Raw genomic sequence first — 20225 nt, forward strand, 5'->3', positions numbered from 1 at the left:
ATGAATATGAACTCCAAAATGGCAGCTTTGGGTATCATTTGTCACAGTACAAAGTAAAGTTAATGGTGAACTATATGGCATGATGGTAATTTGAAGCTTTTGTGTCTCTAAAAGAAGCAAATGGAAGGAAAATGATTTGTTTGGTCTTTACAATGCAAAATGACTTTCTTAATAAGCATCAAGTGCTTTCTAATGCAGGGGGGAAAAGGCTTTATTCAATAAAACAAGTGAATCAATATCAGATATGTTAAGATTAGAAATAAATTATGCACTTAAAGTAAACAAATATTCACAAAACCTTGTGAAAGGTGTTATATTTTTCCACTCCCTCACTCATCTCCAAATTTCTCTACTGTCCTACCCTCAATCTATCCTCTTGATTAGCCACGTGTGAATTACCCAAGGCAAAGTGAAACCCTACTTTCTCTCTGCCCTCACTCTTCAGGCTCCTCCCCCAATGCTCACAGTAAATATGTTCAACACACACACACACACACACACACACACAAACACACACACACACACAGAAACAGCATAGGGTATAAGAGCATGCATGAGAGAGTCATCTGCCTGCTTTTGAATCCAAGCGCCACCATTTACCGTGTTAAGCTTGGCCTGTTCCTTAACCTCTCTGGACCTCAATTTTTCATCTGAAAAAAATGGAGGTAATGATAGGATCTACCTCACAGCATTCTGTAGGGATGAAATGAGGTAATATAATGAAGGTCTTAGTATAGACAAGAAATGTTAGCTATTACAAGCGTAATTAGAAGACAAATTCATAGTACACTCCAGCACTAAATGTAAATAGATTTCGGAATTATTTCTTGCATTCATTCATCTAGTTTACAAATATTTATTGAAGTTCTATTACATACAAGGTACTATGCTAGGGACTCGATATTACAATAACCAAGACAGATATGTATCCTGTGCTCAAGAGCTCACAGCCACTATTTAGATTCACTAGTCATTGGTACGGCCAAATAAATGGTGATTTTTTTTTTTTTTTTTTTTTTTACTTAAAGACACTTTCTGTTCATAGTCCATGAGACTCAACTTGGCCTAAAAACAAAAACAAAGCACCAGAACGCAATATCCTCTCCTATATAGACTTGGTCTCCACCTCACCCCAACCCTGGCAGCATGCAACTCCACCCACAGCAGGCACTCAAAACAGAGTTCTTTTTAATTTTATTTTATTTATTTATTTTTATACAGCAGGTTCTTATTAGTTATCCATTTTATACACATCAGTGTATCCATGTCAATCCCAATTGCCCAATTCATCTCACCACCCCCACCCCCCTGCCACTTTCCCCCCTTGGTGTCCACATGTTTGTTCTCTACATCTGTGTCTCAATTTCTGCCTCGCAAAGCGGTTCATCTGTACCATTTTTCTAGTTTCCACATATATGCGTTAATATACGATACTGGTTTTTCTTTCTGACTTACTTCACTCTGTTTGACAGTCTCTAGGTCCGTCCACGTCTCTACAAATGACCCAGTTTCATTCCTTTTTATGGCTGAGTAATATTCCATTGTATATATGTACCACATCTTCTTTATCCATTTGTCTGTCGATGGGTATTTAGGTTGCTTCCATGACCTGGCTACTGTAAATAATGCTTCAATGAACATTGGGGTGCATGTGTCTTTTTGAATTATGATTTTCTCTGGGTATATGTCCAGAAAAAAGATTTTTTTAATTGATTTGGTCTGGAATTTATTGCTGCACAATAACTCTATGACTATGTAGAGGAGAGAAATAGGAGACTCCTTCAAAGCATCCTCAAGGTATTGATCAGCACTGGGGGGATGAGAGCAGGGATGAGGCAGAGCACAGGGTCTGGATCCTCAGGAGATCACATTTGAGAGGAAGTGAGGTAGTAAGGAAAGGGAACCACCCACCAATATTGTGTGCCCTTCACTGCTTTTGTCATCACATCATGCCAAGTCCTGCTTCAAGTCCCCGCTTGCCCATTTACTAGCTATGTGACTCTGCTCAGGTATTTTAACCTTGTTTCTAACAGTAACTTATTAGCATTTACTATAACTATGTGTATTATTTATCATCTAAATTACAATAGGATAATTATAATTTATATTAATTATAATAAATATTTTCATTGGTTACAAGATTTTTATTATTTATACCAGGAAAGTCCCATAAATAATCACTATTTATGAGTCTCAGAGGAAACAGGAAGTCAGTAGTGGCTTCAGAATTTCTATTTAGAAGGGAGTTAGCAGCAGAAATCTGGCTGGGAGGAGGCTTTGGAAGCTGTGGGAGCACCGCACTTCAGGTAAGAGACAGAATACTTCAATGGTCCATTTCAAAACATGAGAAATGCTGTTGGAGATGGGAAGCCAGTCCAGGGAGATAGAAAGGGGAGAATTATGAAACAAACTCCCAAAGAGTTCTACATAAATGATCATTCTCCTTCCCCAGATTTTACTGCACCATGTAATTTCAAAATCCGTACCCATTACTGAAAGTTATTCAAAAACAATTGGATTACCAAGAAGAAATGGGTCAACAATAGAATCCCCACGGAAAAGAAAATGTCTGAAGAAAAGAAGGCTCCAAGTGGGAGTGAAGAGTTACAAACAAAATAAACAAACAACAAAAACAAAAAGAATACAGTGGTTAAGGGGATGGGGATTTGAAATGAAGGGGGGTAATTTGAAGGAAAAAAAAAACCAAACATGTCTATCATTTCTACATTTTCACACAGAAATAGGCTCACTCACCTGACAGGAAGTTCAGAAGAAAAGATGGAGAAACTGCACAAATCTGAAAATTAAAAAAAAAAAAAGGAAAGAATTAGATCAATAGAAACCAGGCCTTCTTGGCACCATGATGCTTCAGTACTACAGTCAGCACATTGGCCAAGGCTCCACAGACCCCTTGCTATCTACCAAGGCTTGAATTTGGCAGCAGAGTTACAAAAGATATGGAGGAAGCAAACCGTACTCCTAAGGAACTTATTACAAATTGGAAGACAAGCTCAAAGCCAGCTTGGGGGCTGACCTTGTTAATGTTTTAGTAGCATGTATTACTGCTCAGTCTCAGGTTTCATTAACTGCATCACAGGGGCACTGGACAATGAAGTGATCGGATCTGAGGAGGGGTGGTCTCTTCTAGAGACCATGCTTCATTAACTATTTCTTCAGTTTTTGTGACTTAACTTCCCTAGAAACTAAACTCCTTGATATCAAGGATTGGGTCATTTTTGTCTCTTGCATCCCCAAAGCCAGAGGCAGAATTCTTTCTCCACAGAGGGGCTAAATAAATAACTCTCTACTGATTGTTAAGTTTGGCTCAGAGTTGGAAGGGGGAGGCGGAGGCATTGGCAATTACCTGAGTGAGGGACAAGGCAGATGCACGCTGGGGAAAGGAAATTGTGTGCCCACCCAGGACAGAGAGCACTGCTGACAACCTGACTTGTATCTTTGAGAATATTCCATCATGCTTCACTTCAAAACCAAAACATCAGTACAGCTATTAGCTCAAAGATGACAGTCACTTCACACTATGATATCCCCTCATGTGAAATACAGACATAAAGATCAAGAGGTGCAAGAGGTTAACAATCTATAGGGTGATCTTGGAACCAAGTGACCTACTCCTGGCTTCAGTCAATGAGCCGTTAAGACAGAAGTTCAATGCTCAAGGAGGATCCAGAATATGAATTCAAAGAGGAAATAAGGAGTCATGGTGAGTTTCTATTGATTATATGCTCTTTAAGAGGTAAAAAGAAGTAGTTCTTAATAAAGCCTAATATGTCAGAAAAACTTCATTAAGCAACGTTTAAAGAAGGCAAAAATGAAAGCCGAGCATGTTGTCCTGTTCTAGGATGAACAAATTACAAACACATGTACCAATATTCAACGTGGAATGAATGTAGGATCAACAACTGAAAAACATTAAAATAATCAAACAAGGAAGCAAATCAACTGTGACTTCGAGTATGGAAATAATTTCACTTCGTATTTGTGCAAATGAGAATTTTCTACATAGGGGTTTTTGATGAAATTTCACAATTCAAGTACATTGCCTCTTCCAAAACCTTATGGATAACCACAATAAAGCATGCTGAGTGGTTCCTGGTAACCAAGTTTATTAATAAACAACATGAGGCTCTCTTTGCTCCCTTGGAACACTTTCAGGTAGAAAAATAGGGCAAGCAACAATGAAATTTGTTTTGCCCACTGAATGAAAAAATTAAAAAGCCTAATAATACCCAAAGCTGGAGAGCATGTGGGGAAATGAACTCTTGTTTACACTGCTGGTGGAAATGTAAACTTTGAGAGAACAGTTTAGCTATGTTTTGAATTTTTAAATGTGCATACCTTTTGATCCAGAAATTCTAATTCCGGAGATTGTCCCTACAGAAATATTGACACACATACACAAAAATATACAAACAAATACTGTCATTGCAGCTTTGTGCAAGGGGGAAAAGCCTAAGTATCCATCAGTAGATGAATAGTTAAAAAATGATGGTCCATCCATATTCTGGAATATTATACAATGCTTAAAAAAATGAAGTTGATCTATGTGTGTTGACACATAGAGATTGTCAATACATATAAGTCAAGTGAATACAATCAAATTTCTTAATAATATAGATACTAGGATATGTTAAGAAACAAACAAAGCTATACATATGTATGCTTCTTTATATAGTGACAAGTATGGCTGCATACAAAAAAGCCTGGAAGGAAACCCACCAAACCTCCACAGAGAGGCATGTGATGGGGGAAAGGACGAAGCCCAATACAACACCGGCACATGTTCATGTATTAACTTATACAATTACAGGTATTTCTTCTAGCAAAAGGCATAACAGAGGGAGGCTGGGCCAAACCATCCAGATTCTCCAAACAGAACTCGAAAATCAAGCTCGGAGGGAGGCTAACTAGGAAATGGCATCACTTGCTCAGCTGGATACCGTCTCCCCTGGCCCTGCTCTAACACAATTAGAAAGGCCCCACTGAGAGCACAAAGGCTTCTGGTCTCAGAGCCAAGAAACCAGCTTCCCAGCCAGGGAGCAAGAACTCACCTGAGTAAGCTGTGGAAGAGAATGTCAAAAGCAATGATGTGAAAATGGCTGATGGACACAGACGCCTAAACTTAAAGAACTGTGCATCCGTCGGCCTCTGGATCCCTCTTTGCCACTATGGCCACCGCACGTCCACCATCCTTTACCTCCGCGAGAAACTGAGCAGGACTCAGGATCTGACCAGGATCAGCACCAGCACTCCAGTAACAAAACAGAGTGCCTGCCAATGTCTGGGCTTCTTACCTCATTGAAAGGAAAAGGCAAGTCACAAAAGGAACCATATTGACTTATGTAAGACATGGCACAGGACAGAGAAGCTTCTCAGAGAAGAACAGCAAACTCACCAATTGCTAGGATTAACTGAAACCTCCCACAATTGCAGACTCCACCAAACCATGACATCAGGAAGGCTGGAAAAGGCATCCAACTTCCTCTATTTATCAAGCTGGCTAAAACCCAGGGTAATACCAGCATAACCAGAAAAAAAAAAAAAAAAAAAAGCAAGCAGACTGTACAAGTGGTTTGGGTGGGAAGGAAATGATCTCTGTATGTACTTAGAGCCCTGCTCCAGTGCAGAGGAAGCTCTCAGAGAGGCTGCATCCAAGAATTAGAACTCCTGTGAGGCTGCTCAGAGGCCCTGGGTGCCGACCACAGGGCCCACACATCCTGGAATAATCAGCAAAACAACGGGCAAAGGGCACAGGTAACAGCAGCCCCAGACAGTTTCCCACTGTCCTCCTGGGTAATGTGATGCTGGTCCAAGGAGGAACCAAAACAAGACAAAACAAAACCCAGTGACATGCAGCATCGTGAGGGCTCGGCGCTTCATTTAGAATCTAATGATTAATCACTGGCCCAGACTGAGGGGCAGAGAGTGGCTCACACTTACAGGCAATGACACCAACACCATGGAAGAAAGGACCAGAGGACAAAGGCCTTGATAAATTGAAAATGAAAGTAGAAATAAGCAAGGAGAAGCTTCTCCACACTAGTAGGAAAAGCAAATTGCACAGATGGAGAGAATGGTGAAGGTTAGGCTTGTGGGCATATACAGGAGAAGGTCAGGGATATGCAGGTCTTGGCTGTAGAGTGGTGGGTATGGCCATCGAGGAACAAACAAGAATGGTTCTCAAACCTTGTGGTGGCCCCATTACTGATGGGACCCCGTCTAAAAGGACCTTTACCTGCACAGACTGGTTTGTTCAGTTCTGGATGCCACCATTCAAGAGGAGTTAAATTGTGAGATGGCTCTGAAAGACTTCAAAGATAATTAATTCAACAAAACTTTACCAAATGCCTACTGTGTGCCAAAGAACAGGGCCGCTCTGTTTGGGTGTGCCAAGGGCACTTGGGCAAGAGGACCATTAGAGCCTGAATGCAGATGGCCAGGCTTTCTGGAAGCGCAGATGAACTGGCAGCAGGCTCTGTCACAGGCACAGCGGGAGCTCCAAGGAAGGGAACCTAACCTGTTGCAGGGAAACGGATCTGGGAGAGTTTCCTCAAGGAGATAACAGTCATGCTGCATCTTAAAGGATGTGCAACGCCCTTTACGTGAAGACATGGGAATGGGCATTCCAAAGAGAGGAAAGTACCTAAACCAAGACACAGAGTCAAAGACTGGTATGGAGGAGGCAGGGCTTAGAATCTGTTTGATGTTGCTAAGGCATAAAAAGCAAATCACAGAATGGCCAGAAGGGACCTGGAGGGAAGGAGCAGACAACCGATGGAACGTATTAAAAATTTAATCTGTAAATAGACTGGGAAAAATCCACATTGCATGTCCAGGTGGAGGTTACGATGGATTATGAATAATATCCATGATGTATACAAGGCCCTCTGAGAAAGAACCATTGCAGCGAGGTGGTTTTCATCTCTGCCATGGGCACAAGGTGATGTCTAAAAGGTAGCTTACACCACAGTCCAAGGGATTTAAATTAACAAGAGGAAGAATGTCCTGATATGGAGCATTGTTCAACTGTAGAAGTGACGAAGAGAGCTTTTGGAATTGCTTTCCAAAACATCTAAGAAGATGACCTCTTGGTCACCCTGGTGAGGCTGCGTCAGAGGTGGAGTGAACCAGGCCAGGGAAAGGAGCTGGTGGACCTCTTGCAACTGTTGGTCTGATGCTATTTTTCTGCAGCACTGAACACTTTCTTTTCTCTCCTCCCCTCTCTCCAGTCTTCTTGTTCTCTCTTCCCTTCTACTCTCCTTCATCCCACAGTTTCCCTCTTTTCCTTCCCTCCCCTTACCAAGCTTAAGGCTTCCCAAATGTATCGCAGGGGATAGAATATTGCTGCTTACCTCTGCCCAGAGCTGGAGAAGAGGGTATTAAAGAGCACACAGTGAGGAACCCACTTTCGAAGGACCCTGATCAGCAGACCCAACCCTCTGGGTGAGGCTACCACAGGCCTCAACACAACATGGTGGAACGAAAGGTGTTTCAAAACTTAGGGCATGCCGGGACGTCCTTGGTGGCACAGTGGTTAAGAATCTGCCTGCCAATGCAGGGGACACGGGTTCAATCCCTGGTCCGGGAAGATCCCATATGCTGTGGAGCAACTAAGCCCATGTGCCACAACTACTGTGCCTGTGCTCAAGAGCCCACGAGCCACAGCTACTGAAGCCAACATGCCTAGAGCCTGTATTCCGCAACTAGAGAAGCCACCACAATGAGAAGCCCATGCACTGCCGCAACTAGAGGAAGCCCGCGTGCAGCAACGAAGACCGAACACAACCAAATAAATAAATAAATACACCAATGAATTCTTTCTCAGAGCAGTCATTTCCTATTTCACAAAAAGAACACTTATCGGGCTTCCCTTGTGGCACAGTGGTTAAGAATCTGCCTGCCAAGGCAGGGGACGTGGGTTTGGGCCCTGGTCTGGGAAGATCCCACATGCCGCGGAGCAACTAAGTCCATGTGCCACAACTACTGAGCCTGTGCTCTAGAGCCTGTGCACCACAACTAATGAGCCCATGTGCCACAACTACTGATCCCACGTGCCTAGAGCCCGTGCTCCGCAACAAGAGAAGCCACCTCAATGAGAAGCCCGCGCACTGCAACGAACACCCAACACAGCCATAAATAAATAAATAAATAATTTTTTTTAAAAAAGAACACTTATCTACTTGATTTCTTTAATGACAGTCTTATATTAAGCTGTATTCATACAAAGTTAACTAGAGGTGAACTTTTTTCCTTTTCTATGAAAACATTTCACCAGGAAAACTGAATTTAGATAACCACCACCACGTTAAATCAATCCCAACTGCCAAATCAAAACTACAATGAGGTATCAAGAGATCACTGAAGAAATCAAAGAGGAAATCAAAAAATACCTAGAGACAAATGACAATGAAAACACGATGATCCAAAATGTATGGGATGCAGCAAAAGCAGTTCTAAGAGGGAAGTTTATGGCTATACAAGCCTACCTCAAGAAACTAGAAAAATCTCAAATAAACAATCTAACGCTACACCAAAAGGAACTAGAGAAAGAAGAACAAACAAAACCCAAAGTTAGTAGAAGGAAAGAAATCATAAAGATCAGACCAGAAATAAATGAAATAGAAACAAAGAAAACAATAGCAAAGGTCAATAAAACTAAAAGTTGGTTTTGAGAAAATAAACAAAATTCATAAACCATTAGCCAGACTCATCAAGAAAAAGAGGGAGAGGACTCAAATCAATAAAATTAGAAATGAAAAAAGAGAAGTTACAACAGACACTGCAGAAATACAAAGCATCCTAAGAGACTAATACAAGCAACTCTATGCCAATAAAATGGACAACCTGGAAGAAATGGACAAATTCTTAGAAAGGTATAACCTTCCAAGACTGAACCAGGAAGAAATAGAAAATATGAACAGACCAATCACAAGTAATGAAATTGAAACTGTGATTAAGGATATTCCAACAAACAAAAGTCCAGGACCAGATGGCTTCACAGGTGAATTCTATCAAATATTTAGAGAAGAGCTAACACCCATCCTTCTCAAACTCTTCCAAAAAATTGCAGAGGAAGGAACACTCCCAAACTCATTCTATGAGGCCACCATCACCCTGATACCAAAACCAAACAAAGATACTAAAAAAAAAGAAAATTACAGACCAATATCACTGATGAATATAGATGCAAAAATCCTCAACAAAATACTAGCAAACAGGGCTTCCCTGGTGGTGCAGTGGTTGAGAGTCTGCCTGCCAATGCAGGAGACATGGGTTCGAGCCCTGGTCTGGGAAGATCCCACATGCCGCGGAGCAACTAGGCCCGTGAGCCACAACTGCTGAGCCTGCGCTCCACAACAAGAGAGGCCGCGATAGTGAGAGGCCCGTGCACTGCAATGAAGAGTGGCCCCCGCTTGCCGCAACTAGAGAAAGCCCTCACAAAGAAACGAAGACCCAACACAGCCAAAAATAAATAAATAAATAAATATATAAAATTAAAAAAACAAAAACAAAAAAAACCTGAGCTTTAAAAAAAAAAAAAAATACTAGCAAACAGAATCCAACAACACATTAAAAGGATCATACACCATGATCAAGTGGGATTTATCCCAGAGATGCAAGGATTCTTCAATATCCACAAATCAATCAATGTGATACACCATATTAACAAACTGAAGAATAAAAACCATATGATCATCTCAATAGATGCAGAAAAAGCTTATGACAAAATTCAACACCCATTTATGATAAAAACTCTCCAGAAAGTGGGCATAGAGGGAACCTACCTCAACATAATAAAGGCCATATATGACAAACGCACAGCAAACATCATTCTCAATGGTGAAAAACTGAAAGCACTTCCTCTAAGTTCAGGAACAAGACAAGGATGTCCACTCTCACCACTACTATTCAACATAGTTTTGGAAGTGCTAGCCATGGCAATCAGAGAAGAAAAAGAAATAAAAGGAATACAAATTGGAAAGGAGGAAGTAAAACTGTCACTGTTTGCAGATGACATGATACTATACATAGAGAATCCTGAAGATACCACCAGAAACCTACTAGAGCTAATCAATGAATCTGGTAAAGTTGCAGGATACAAAACTAATGCACAGAAATCTCTTGCATTCCTTTACACTGATGATGAAAAATCTGAAAAAGAAATTAAGGAAACACTCCCATTTACCACTGCAACAAAAAGAATAAAATACCTAGGAATAAACCTACCTAGGGAGATAAAAGACCTGTATGCAGAAAACTATAAGACACTGATGAAAGAAATTAAAGATGATACCAACAGATGGAGAGATATACCATGTTCTTGGATTGGAAGAATCAATATTGTGAAAATGACTATACTACCCAAAGCAATCTACAGATTCAATGCAATCCCTATCAAATTACCAATGGCATTTTTTACAGAACTGGAACAAAAAATGTTAAAATTTGTATGGAGACACAAAAGACCCCGAATAGCCAAAGCAGTCTTGAGGGGAAAAAAACGGAGCTGGAAGAATCAGACTCCCTGACTTCAGACTATACTACAAAGCTACAGTAATCAAGGCAACATGGTACTGGCACAAAAACAGAAACACAGATCAATGGAACAGGGTAGAAAGCCCAGAGATAAATCCACACACCTATGGTCAACTAATCTATGACAAAGGAGGCAAGGATATACAATGGAGAAAAGACAGTCTCTTCAATAAGTGGTGCTCGGAAAACTGGACAGCTACATGTAAAAGAATGAAATTAGAACACTCCCTAACACCATACACAAAAATAAACTCAAAATGGATCCGAGACCTAAAAGTAAGACCCGACACTATAAAACTCTTAGAGGAAAACATAGGAAGAACACTCTTTGACATAAATCACAGCAAGATCTTTTTTGATCCACCTCCTAGAGTAATGCAAATTAAAGAAAAAAAAGCAAATGGGACCTAATGAAATTTAAAAGCTTTTGCACAGCAAAAGAAACCATAAACAAGACGAAAAGACAACCCTCAGAATGGAAGAAAATATTTGCAAATGAATCATCAGACAAAGGATTAATCTCCAAAATATATAAACAGCTCATGCAGCTCAATATTAAAAAAACGAACAACCCAATGCAAAAATGGGCAGAAGACCTAAATAGAGATTTCTCCAAAGAAGACATACAGATGGCCAAGAAGCACATGAAAAGCTGCTCAACATCACTAATTATTAGAGAAATGCAAATCAAAACTACAATGAGGTATCACCTCACACCAGTTAGAATGGGCATCATTAGAAAATCTACAAACAACAAATGCTGGAGAGGGTGTGGAGAAAAGGGAACCCTCTTGCACTGTTGGTGGGAATGTAAATTGATACAGCCACTATGGAGAACAGTATGGAGGTTCCGTAAAGAACTAAAAATAGAATTACCATATGACCCAGCAACCCCACTAACGGGCATATACCCAGAGAAAACCATAATTCAAAAAGACACATGCACCCCAATGTTCATTGCAGCACTATTTACAATAGCCAGGTCATGGAAGCAACCTAAATGCCCATCGACAGACAAATGGATAAAGAAGATGTGGTATATATATATACAACGGAATATTACTCAGCCATAAAAAGGAACGAAATTGGGTCATTTGTAGAGACATGGATGGATCCAGAGACTGTCATACAGAGTAAAGTAAGTCAGAAAGAGAAAAACAAATATCGTATATTAACACATATATGTGGAACCTAGAAAAAGGTACAGATGAACCGGTTTGCAGAGCAGAAATTGAGACACAGAGGTAGAGAACAAACGTATGGACACCAAGGGGGGAAAGCAGCAGGGGGTGGGGTGGTGGTGGGATGAATTGGGAGATTGGTATTGACATGGATACACTGATATGTATAAAATGGATGACTAATAAGAAAATAAATAAATAAATAGATAAACATACACAGGTTATTTGTGAGTAAAAAAAACAGTAAAAAATTATTGGGTCTCTTTGAACTCCAGAATTCAATGGACACCTCTTATAGCAATGGATCGTGATTGTTACTAATAAAGTTCACTTGATATGGACATGCAGAAATTAAAAAAAAAAAAAAAAACTACAATGAGGTATGGAAGCAACCTAAATGTCCATCAACAGATGAATGGATAAAGAAGATGTGGCACATATATACAATGGAATATTACTCAGCCATAAAAAGAAACGAAATGGAGTTATTTGTATTGGGGTGGATGGACCTAGAGTCTGTCATGCAGAGTGAAGTAAGTCAGAAAGAGAAAAAGAAATACCGTACGCTAACACATATATATGGAATCTAAAAGAAAATGGTTCTGAAAAACCTAGGGGCAGATCAGGAATAAAGATGTAGACGTAGAGAATGGACTTGAGGACATGGGGAGGGGGAAGGGTAAGCTGGGATGAAGTGAGAGAGTGGCATAGACATATATACACTACCAAGTATAAAATAGATAGGTAGTGGGAAGCAGCCGCATAGCACAGGGAGATCAGCTCGGTGCTTTGTGACCGCCTAGAGGGGTGGGATAGGGAGGGTGGGAGGGAGACGCAAGAGGGAGGAGATATGGGGATATATGTATACGTATAGCTGATTCACTTTGTTATAAAGCAGAAACTAACACACCATTGTAAAGCAATTATACTCCAATAAAGATGTTAAAAATAAATTAATTAATTTAATTAAATTAAATAAAATTCAAGGTGAGGGCCTCAAACTCAGCCTCTATACTGCTGTGTCTCTGCCGACCTTGCCAGCAAAAGAAAGTTCTAGCCCTTCCCTTTGTGGGAGATTGCAAAACTGGCCATAAATTTTCCCTATGCTAATATGCCTGTCCATTTGCAATGTGACCTCAGCTCCTCCTAGCAAAAGGCGGAGTCTATTTCTCCACCCCTTGAATGTGGGCCAGACTTGCACTTGCTCTGCCCAATGGGACATTGGCAAATGTGATACAAGCAGAAGCTTGAAAAGAGCTTGACCGTAGCTTTCTTGCTGCTCTTGGAACCTTGAGCCACTATGTGAACACGGAAACGAGCCTGAGCTAGCCTGCTGGAAGGTGAAAGGCACGTGCCCAGTCACCACCATTGTGCCAACCCCCAGAACAGAGTCATCTAGCTGACTGGCAGGGGACTGCCAGGGGCATGAGTGAGCAAACTGACACCAGCAGGACCATCCAGCTGAGCCCAGCCCACACTGCAGACTCCAGAACTGGGAACAAATGAAATGGCTGTGGCTTTATTTAAACCACCAAATGTTGGGGTGTTTTGTTACACAGAGAAAACTAACTTATGCACCTTCCTTCTTCCTTTCCGTCCTCTTCATTCTTTCTCTTCCTCTCTGTCTACCTTTCCTCCCTTTCATTATTCCCCCCACGCTTCTTGCTTTCCTCTTTTCCTTCTGCAAGTACTACAAGTACCTGTTTAAGGACCCACTGGGTACAAAAGACACTGTCCCGGGCTAGTTCTAATTCAAGGCCTCATTTCCTTCTAGCCCACTCCCTCTGAAGCCCGCATAAGCAGAGTCTACAGACACGGTCTCTGGGACTCACTCATAAAGTGATTCAGCAAGATGCTTCTGGAGACTGGCAGGCAAGAGGGTGGACTCCTGGCAGAGTTGGCAGTCCATGTCTGGGCATTTGTTGGTGATAATCTACCTGGGAGAGTCATTTATCACAGTGACCTGCTGAGTAGACTACTGAGGCATTCTGGCCCTCCCCTCTTGACCGGTCAACTCCTTGCCACCAGACGGGAAGTACAATAAGAAAACAGGCCTTTCATGCCAGACACCCAAGGTTTAAGGGGCATAGCCCAAAACCCCTTCCCTCACCTGACTGCCCAGCCTAAGCGACTGGAAGATATATTTATAACTACAGGAAACAACGCACTGTGAGTGGTAAAATGGTTAGATTTCCATTTCTTTACTATATGAATAAAAGAAAATCAATAGGATCATCTTGCTAATGACATCAAACCACTCAGTACAACTAAGAAGCCAGAAGAAGGTTATTTCTTAAAACGCTTTCTTTCCTCTTCCACATTTATAGTCTGTACTTTATTCCCACTCTAACTTATTTTTTCCCCTGAATGATGTTTTTTCAGACTTTTTAAAAGCTTACTTTTCCCTGGTGTCCTGGAACCTGTCATTTGTTTGTGGTTACAACATTAATGTTTAGAAAGGGCAAATTAGATGTCAGGGTTGGATAAATGTTCACTTTTTTTTTTTTTAATGGTGTTTTAAATGGAACTCTTTTCTCCCTAGGACTCCCTGCAGAAGTTCGCTTCTTCTCTAGGTGCACGTGTGAATGTATTTTGAAACTGACCACCAACTGTCAGGTGGACAGAGATTTTAATGGCTTCCATCAACAGGAATAAATCGGAAGTATACCCTCTGGAGCACATTTCTAGGATTTTTCTCGATTTCTCAATGCCATCTTCTGGAAGAGCAGAGGAAGACTTTATTGCCTCAACTGTCTTCCAATATCTCCCTTCCCATGTTCCAAAACTGTCTATAGACCCTCCCTGTTTAAAGAGAACTATTTGCCCTCCTTCTCATCTGTTCTTGATAGTAATAATCCCTTCTATTTGTATGGTGATTTATGGTAGACAAAAGGCCAGGAGGTAATCAACCACCAAGACCACAGATGACAAAATGGCATTCTGTAGTCCCCTCCCCACACAAAGAAAAGCAGGTTCAAGGAGAATATAAATTAGAAAAGGAGATCAAAACCAAGGAGGGGAATTAGAAAACAAATAACACGGTCACGAGGCCTTCACATTTGTATTATCAAATATCAAACCACAAACATGGCTCTCTGGTGCCCAGAGAGAAAAGGAATCACGTTCCATGCTGAACTCATCCATGAAGAGGAGAAAACACAATCCTTCAAGGAAGCAAAGTTTTTCCTTGTAACTAGTCCTTAACTGAATCTGTTCAAGGCTTGGCATACTCACGATCGCCACTTCCTCTCTTCCCAGCCTCTCTCGAACTGATTTCAAATAGGCTTTTGTGCTACTCTTATCAAGGTCGCCCAGGACTCCCACCTCACCTAACCCAGCAGTCACTTCTCAGTCCTAGGCTAAATCCTCCTGTCAGCAGCCTTGGACGTTTGATCACATCATCTACAGGAAGTTGTGGCTCCTAATTAAGACTCTCTTCTAAATGGAGGCCGGTCCATATTTGCACAGGGAAAGGGTAAAGGGATATGTTCTGGGAAGGCAAGAAACATCTTCACTCAACCCCTATGCACAGATGAACAGTGTTATAAAATGCGCTCTAGTCCTAAGAGCACTGCTTTGAGGACACAAAGATGGGAGTGACCGACTCTTTTTGTGTTTGGGAAGTGGAAGACAGAGAAATGTGTTGCATATCAAAGGGCCTGAAGGAGAGGATGCCCTGGTAAAGCTTGCCTAGAGTAGGACTCCTCTCCTACCCTCAAAGTTCTTAATTACTGACTAATAACCAAAAGATCACCTCTCAAGGCTTGTTTTTTTGGTAAGGCATTGCAACCCATTAAAGAATGCAAATTTCAATGACTGTGGTCATTAACAGACGAGTGTGACTCCATTGATCAGATCAGCTTTGCTGGTGAGTAGGGATCCCACAGGCATGGATGACTTGGGAGAGCCCACTGAGGTCAGGCACAGACAACACAGGGGCACTGAGCTGGGAACCTGCTGTTAGCTCAGTGATGGCAAAGGGAGAGGGATGGGGAAGAGACCCCCAAGGAGGGTTTGCCTACATTATAGGTTTAGGTTTGCTGGGCTGGTCCTTAGAAACCAGAAGTCAATGCCATTCCAAGCAGCTCTCCTACATCCAGGAAAATCTCCCACTTGCTAGCTGGTCTTCTCCTCATTTTTTTCCCACCCTCATCAGGATGTTCTCTTAAAGCATCAACACTACCTGCTCCTTTTGTTTACATTGCCTTCAAGTGACTCTACTTGGCTCCACCGTAAGTGGAATTATTTTTTCAGACTGTAAAAAATAATGGTGTAAAGTAGGGTGGGGAAAGCCTCCGACGGTGGAAACTCCTCTCTCACCAGGGAATTTGGCTATGACACCGAGCCCTGGCCTCACACCAGAGCAGGGCCATCCATTTTCTTCTTCTCTTTTTAGTGTTCCCCTCTTTGACCCGCCCAGGGCTGCAATTTGTCAGGGTGTTTTTCCAGGTGACCTGGCTAACAACAATGTGACAGGTTCAGTGGTTTTCATTCACAGCCCCAGTGGAGTCCTCCTCTGAAAACTGCAAAACTGGACACACAAACAGCCTATAAAAAAATCCTACCTCCCACAAGTGTCTGGACGCTGCCTTTTCCCTAATGACCCTCCAGCAATCATGCAGCATCATGGGCTTTGCAGTATTTTTTTTTAAATGATTTTTCCAAAACCGAGGTGTTCCAAGTGGTGAGACAGTATTATTTTCTTTCCTTGCAACAGGAGTCTAACTCCCCGGATATTTTTTGAAAACTGGAGCAGAACACATAAGTGGTCCCAAAGCTACTCACTTGCCACCAGATCTCAAAGTCTCCTTGAACCATGAGGCGCACTGGGCCTGCCTGTTATAAGGTCTGTAACTCTCTAATACACTGCAAGGAAAGCCATGTGATATCATGTGTGGGCCAGTTGGTTTGACCTTGAACTCTATGAGGGGTCAGCAAACTTGAGAGTAGAAAGGCCACTCTCCAGAGGCAGCTCCTGTAAGTCCTTCTGCCACCCAGGCCTCAAGCAACAGTTGGGGGGGCGGGGACAGCAAGACATTTTTACTGAGTCCTGATGAGAATGAATATGTAATTTTAGCCTACCACAAGCTGCAGGATGAAGTCGCCTCAGATATTCAATGCCTCACCACCTCAGATTCCTTATCCATAAAATGGGAATAATCATCATATTTGTGTCCTAAAATTCTTGCAAAGGATTAGTGAGTAAGTACAGGAAGAGTGCTCAGCACAGAGTATGGCTCACAGTACATGCTCAAAAAATGTAGCTATTGGGCTTCCCTGGTGGCGCAGTGGTTGAGAATCTGCCTGCCAATGCAGGGAACACGGGTTCGAGCCCTGGTCTGGGAAGATCCCACGTGCCGCGGAGCAACTGGGCCCGTGAGCCACAACTACTGAGCCTGAGCGTCTGGAGTCTCTGCTCTGCAACAAGAGAGGCCGCGATAGTGAGAGGCCCGCGTACCGCGATGAAGAGTGGCCCCCGCTCGCCGCAACTAGAGAAAGCCCTCGCACAGAAACGAAGACCCAACACAGCCATAAATAAATAAATTAATGAAAAAAAAATAATAATAACATGTTCAAGTACAATTGGTGTCTTTTAAAAAAAAAAATGTAGCTATTGCCTTATTGCCATCATCTACTGCTCAGGTGTGTCAGGCACGCGGCTGATTGCTTCATCGGCCTGGGCGGCAGGTGAAATTGAACGAGCTTCTCTAGCAGAGACTAGAGAAGCCTGCGCGGCGGGCACGCTGCCCTTCCTGCGCTCTTTCCTCCCTGGCCATCCCACCTTGCAGGCCCTCTTCCACCTCCCTGCCCTGTGCTCTTCTCCTCATTCCCACCCTATCACCACTACCCCCTACCCCTCAAGACCGCAGCTAACATCCCTCTTGATCTCTGAGTGTGAAGGTCTTAATGAGCTTCCTGTCTCAAAAGGCACTGGTACTTGAAACCAACTCAGATGGTTGAATTGATGACTCTGCCATTTGTTAAAGGAATTGGGGGCCTGAGGGAGAAAGTGAGGAGGATATTTGGGGGCCATCTTTTAGGGCTTCATTCTCTCGCAGCTGAGAACCCGGCACACGGGTCGTCCCCACCCTGGGCCCCTGCGCAGCGGGCGAGTGTCCGCCGCCAGGCTCAGTGGACTCCCCATTCAACAAATATTTAGTGAGTAAATACCATGTGCAAGGCACTACGTGAGGCACTAGGAACACAGTGGTGAGCAAGACAGATACAACTGTGCCCTTCTGGTACTTACATGCTGGTGGGGCACTCAAATAAAAATGTAAACGAACAAATATATGAAACAATTACAAGTTTTAAAGAGGGCTGTGGAGCAAACACACGGAGCTGAATTATATTCTTAGAGGAGAGAGTGACACACAAAGAATGTGCAACTTGCTCCATACTATAAAGGAAGTCAGCAAATAAAAAGTATGCCACCACATGATCCTTTCTATTAAGGCGTTCACATTGGCAAGAGTCAGACTAACACATTGCCAACACGCCAGGAAACCTTAATTCCAAGTGGGGAAACTTGCCGTCTCACTCAGCTGCTGTGCCATGTTTTTTTCGTTACTTCTGGGGCTGAGACCAGGCTGGACCAGTATTGCTTTGATATCTTCTCTCAGACCAGTTTCAGATGAAAATATGAAGAAAAGTTTATCTTAAAGGAATCAAAATTATAATACTTAGAGAACACAGGAAATCTTCATTTGCTTATAAGCTGTTTAGCTGAAGCTCTATGATTAGACTAGAAAATGCATTCCCTCTAGAGCTGGTGTAAAATTGCTTTCTTCTTAATACACCTCAAAATGACAACCCTGGGGGAGGGGTGGGACTATGGGTGGATTATATTTGTTTCACTGCGGTTTTCTATAATTTCTCAAATTTTAACAATAAAGCTACACTGTTCTTAAAAACAGAAAAATAAATCTCACAGGCATAGTGTATTTGTTTTTTTTTCTTTCTATCCAACAGCAAAACAAAACTACACTAAAAATATTATTAGCCGCTCAATAAAATCTACATGTTATTAGTAGTAAGTATTAGGTAGAAAACTAAAGCAGGGAAGTAGACACGAAGTGTATGGGAGGGCGTGGCAAATTAGAGAAGTGGCCTGTGAAAACATCATGAGAAGATGACATCTGAGCAAAGACCCGCCAAAGGAGGTCAGGGAGTGAGCCCGGAGGCTCGTGGGGGGATGAACAGTGCAGGTGGAGGGCTCTGTGCCCTAGAAGAAGGATCCTCCAACACCTGTTAACCCAGACAGACAAAGTCGCTTCAGACAGAAACCAGTCTGGACTTAATGGAATCAAGAAATGAGTCAGAAGAAAACTAAGTGATGAGTAGGCACAGCATTGAGATAAGAAACCACTGCCACAGACTATGGTCAGGCAGGATTCTAAGTCCTTTATTTGTACTAACTCAATCCCAGTGACAACCCTAGCTAGGGTACGTATATAATTTAATGTCCAGACTGGAGCACCTGAGAGTAAAATGAGACACTATTAATTAACGCAGAGAAAACAGGCATAAACCAGGGTTGCCTCAGGCAAACTGGGATGTATCACCCCCGTACCCAGAAGGCATATTATTATAACTGCTTTATAGAAAAGGGACCTGTCGCAAGGCACAGAAGTCACAGAGGTAAGTGGCAGAGTGAGGATTTGAACTTGGGCAGCCAAGTTTTACAGCCCACACTCTTGATGCTTACGTAGTATTGCCTTTCTGTGTTGTGTACGCTAGGAAGCTCTCGGTGCTAAAAAGCTGGGTTTTATTTATCATCAGGAGCAGGCGATTAGGCTGGAAAAAGCACCAGCTTTTAGAATTAAACATCACCACTTGACAAGCGCAGCAGCCCTGGACAACCTCAGTAACCTCTCCAGTTCAGTCACCTATAAAACAAAGCTACTGGGGCTTCCCTGGTGGCGCAGTGGTTGAGAATCTGCCTGCCAATGCAGGGGACACGGGTTCGAGCCCTGGTCTGGGAAGATCCCGCATGCCGCTGGAGCAACTAGGCCCATGAGCCACAACTACTGAGCCTGCGCGTCTGGAGCCCGTGCTCCACAACGAGAGGCCGCGATAGTGAGAGGCCCGCACACCGCGATGAGGAGTGGCCCCCGCTTGCCACAACTAAAGAAACCCCTCGCACAGAAACGAAGACCCAACACAGCCAAAAATAAATAAATAAACTCCAATCTCTAAAAAAAAAATTTAAAAATGGCACTTGCATTTAAAAAAAAAAAAAAAAAAAAAAAAAAAAAACAAAGCTACTTAGACCTCTCCCAACACTGCTACCACACTCCAATGAGGCAGTGTTTGTAAAGATGATTTGGAAGCTGAAAAGTGCAACATGCATATTAATTCTAAAAAGTTATCATATATAAAAATCTGCATTTTCTCTGCAAAGGGCCAAATAGTAAATATTTGCAGCCCATATGGTCTCTGTTGCAACTAATGAACTCCACGGACAACATGTAAATGTATGGGTGTGGC

The 20225-nt window shown here is 42.3% G+C and overlaps 1 protein-coding gene across 12 annotated transcripts in view; it reads right to left on the reverse strand.

Annotated features, from left to right (window-relative positions):
• ADGRG2 (adhesion G protein-coupled receptor G2) overlaps positions 1–20225 on the reverse strand; it is a 140569-nt gene that overhangs the window by 87185 nt on the left and 33159 nt on the right. For 9 of the 12 annotated variants that reach the window (XM_082446978.1, XM_082446989.1, XM_082446988.1 and 6 more), the window contains exon 2: positions 2755–2797. The exons of 1 other annotated variant lie outside the window; for it this stretch is intronic. The gene's annotated coding sequence lies outside the window, so the exon portion shown is untranslated. 2 more of the 12 variants (XM_082446984.1, XM_082446986.1) reach the window with 2 other exon arrangements.

This window comes from Balaenoptera physalus, assembly GCF_965194825.1.
Source record: "Balaenoptera physalus genome assembly, chromosome: X".
Taxonomy (NCBI): Eukaryota; Metazoa; Chordata; class Mammalia; order Artiodactyla; family Balaenopteridae; genus Balaenoptera; species Balaenoptera physalus.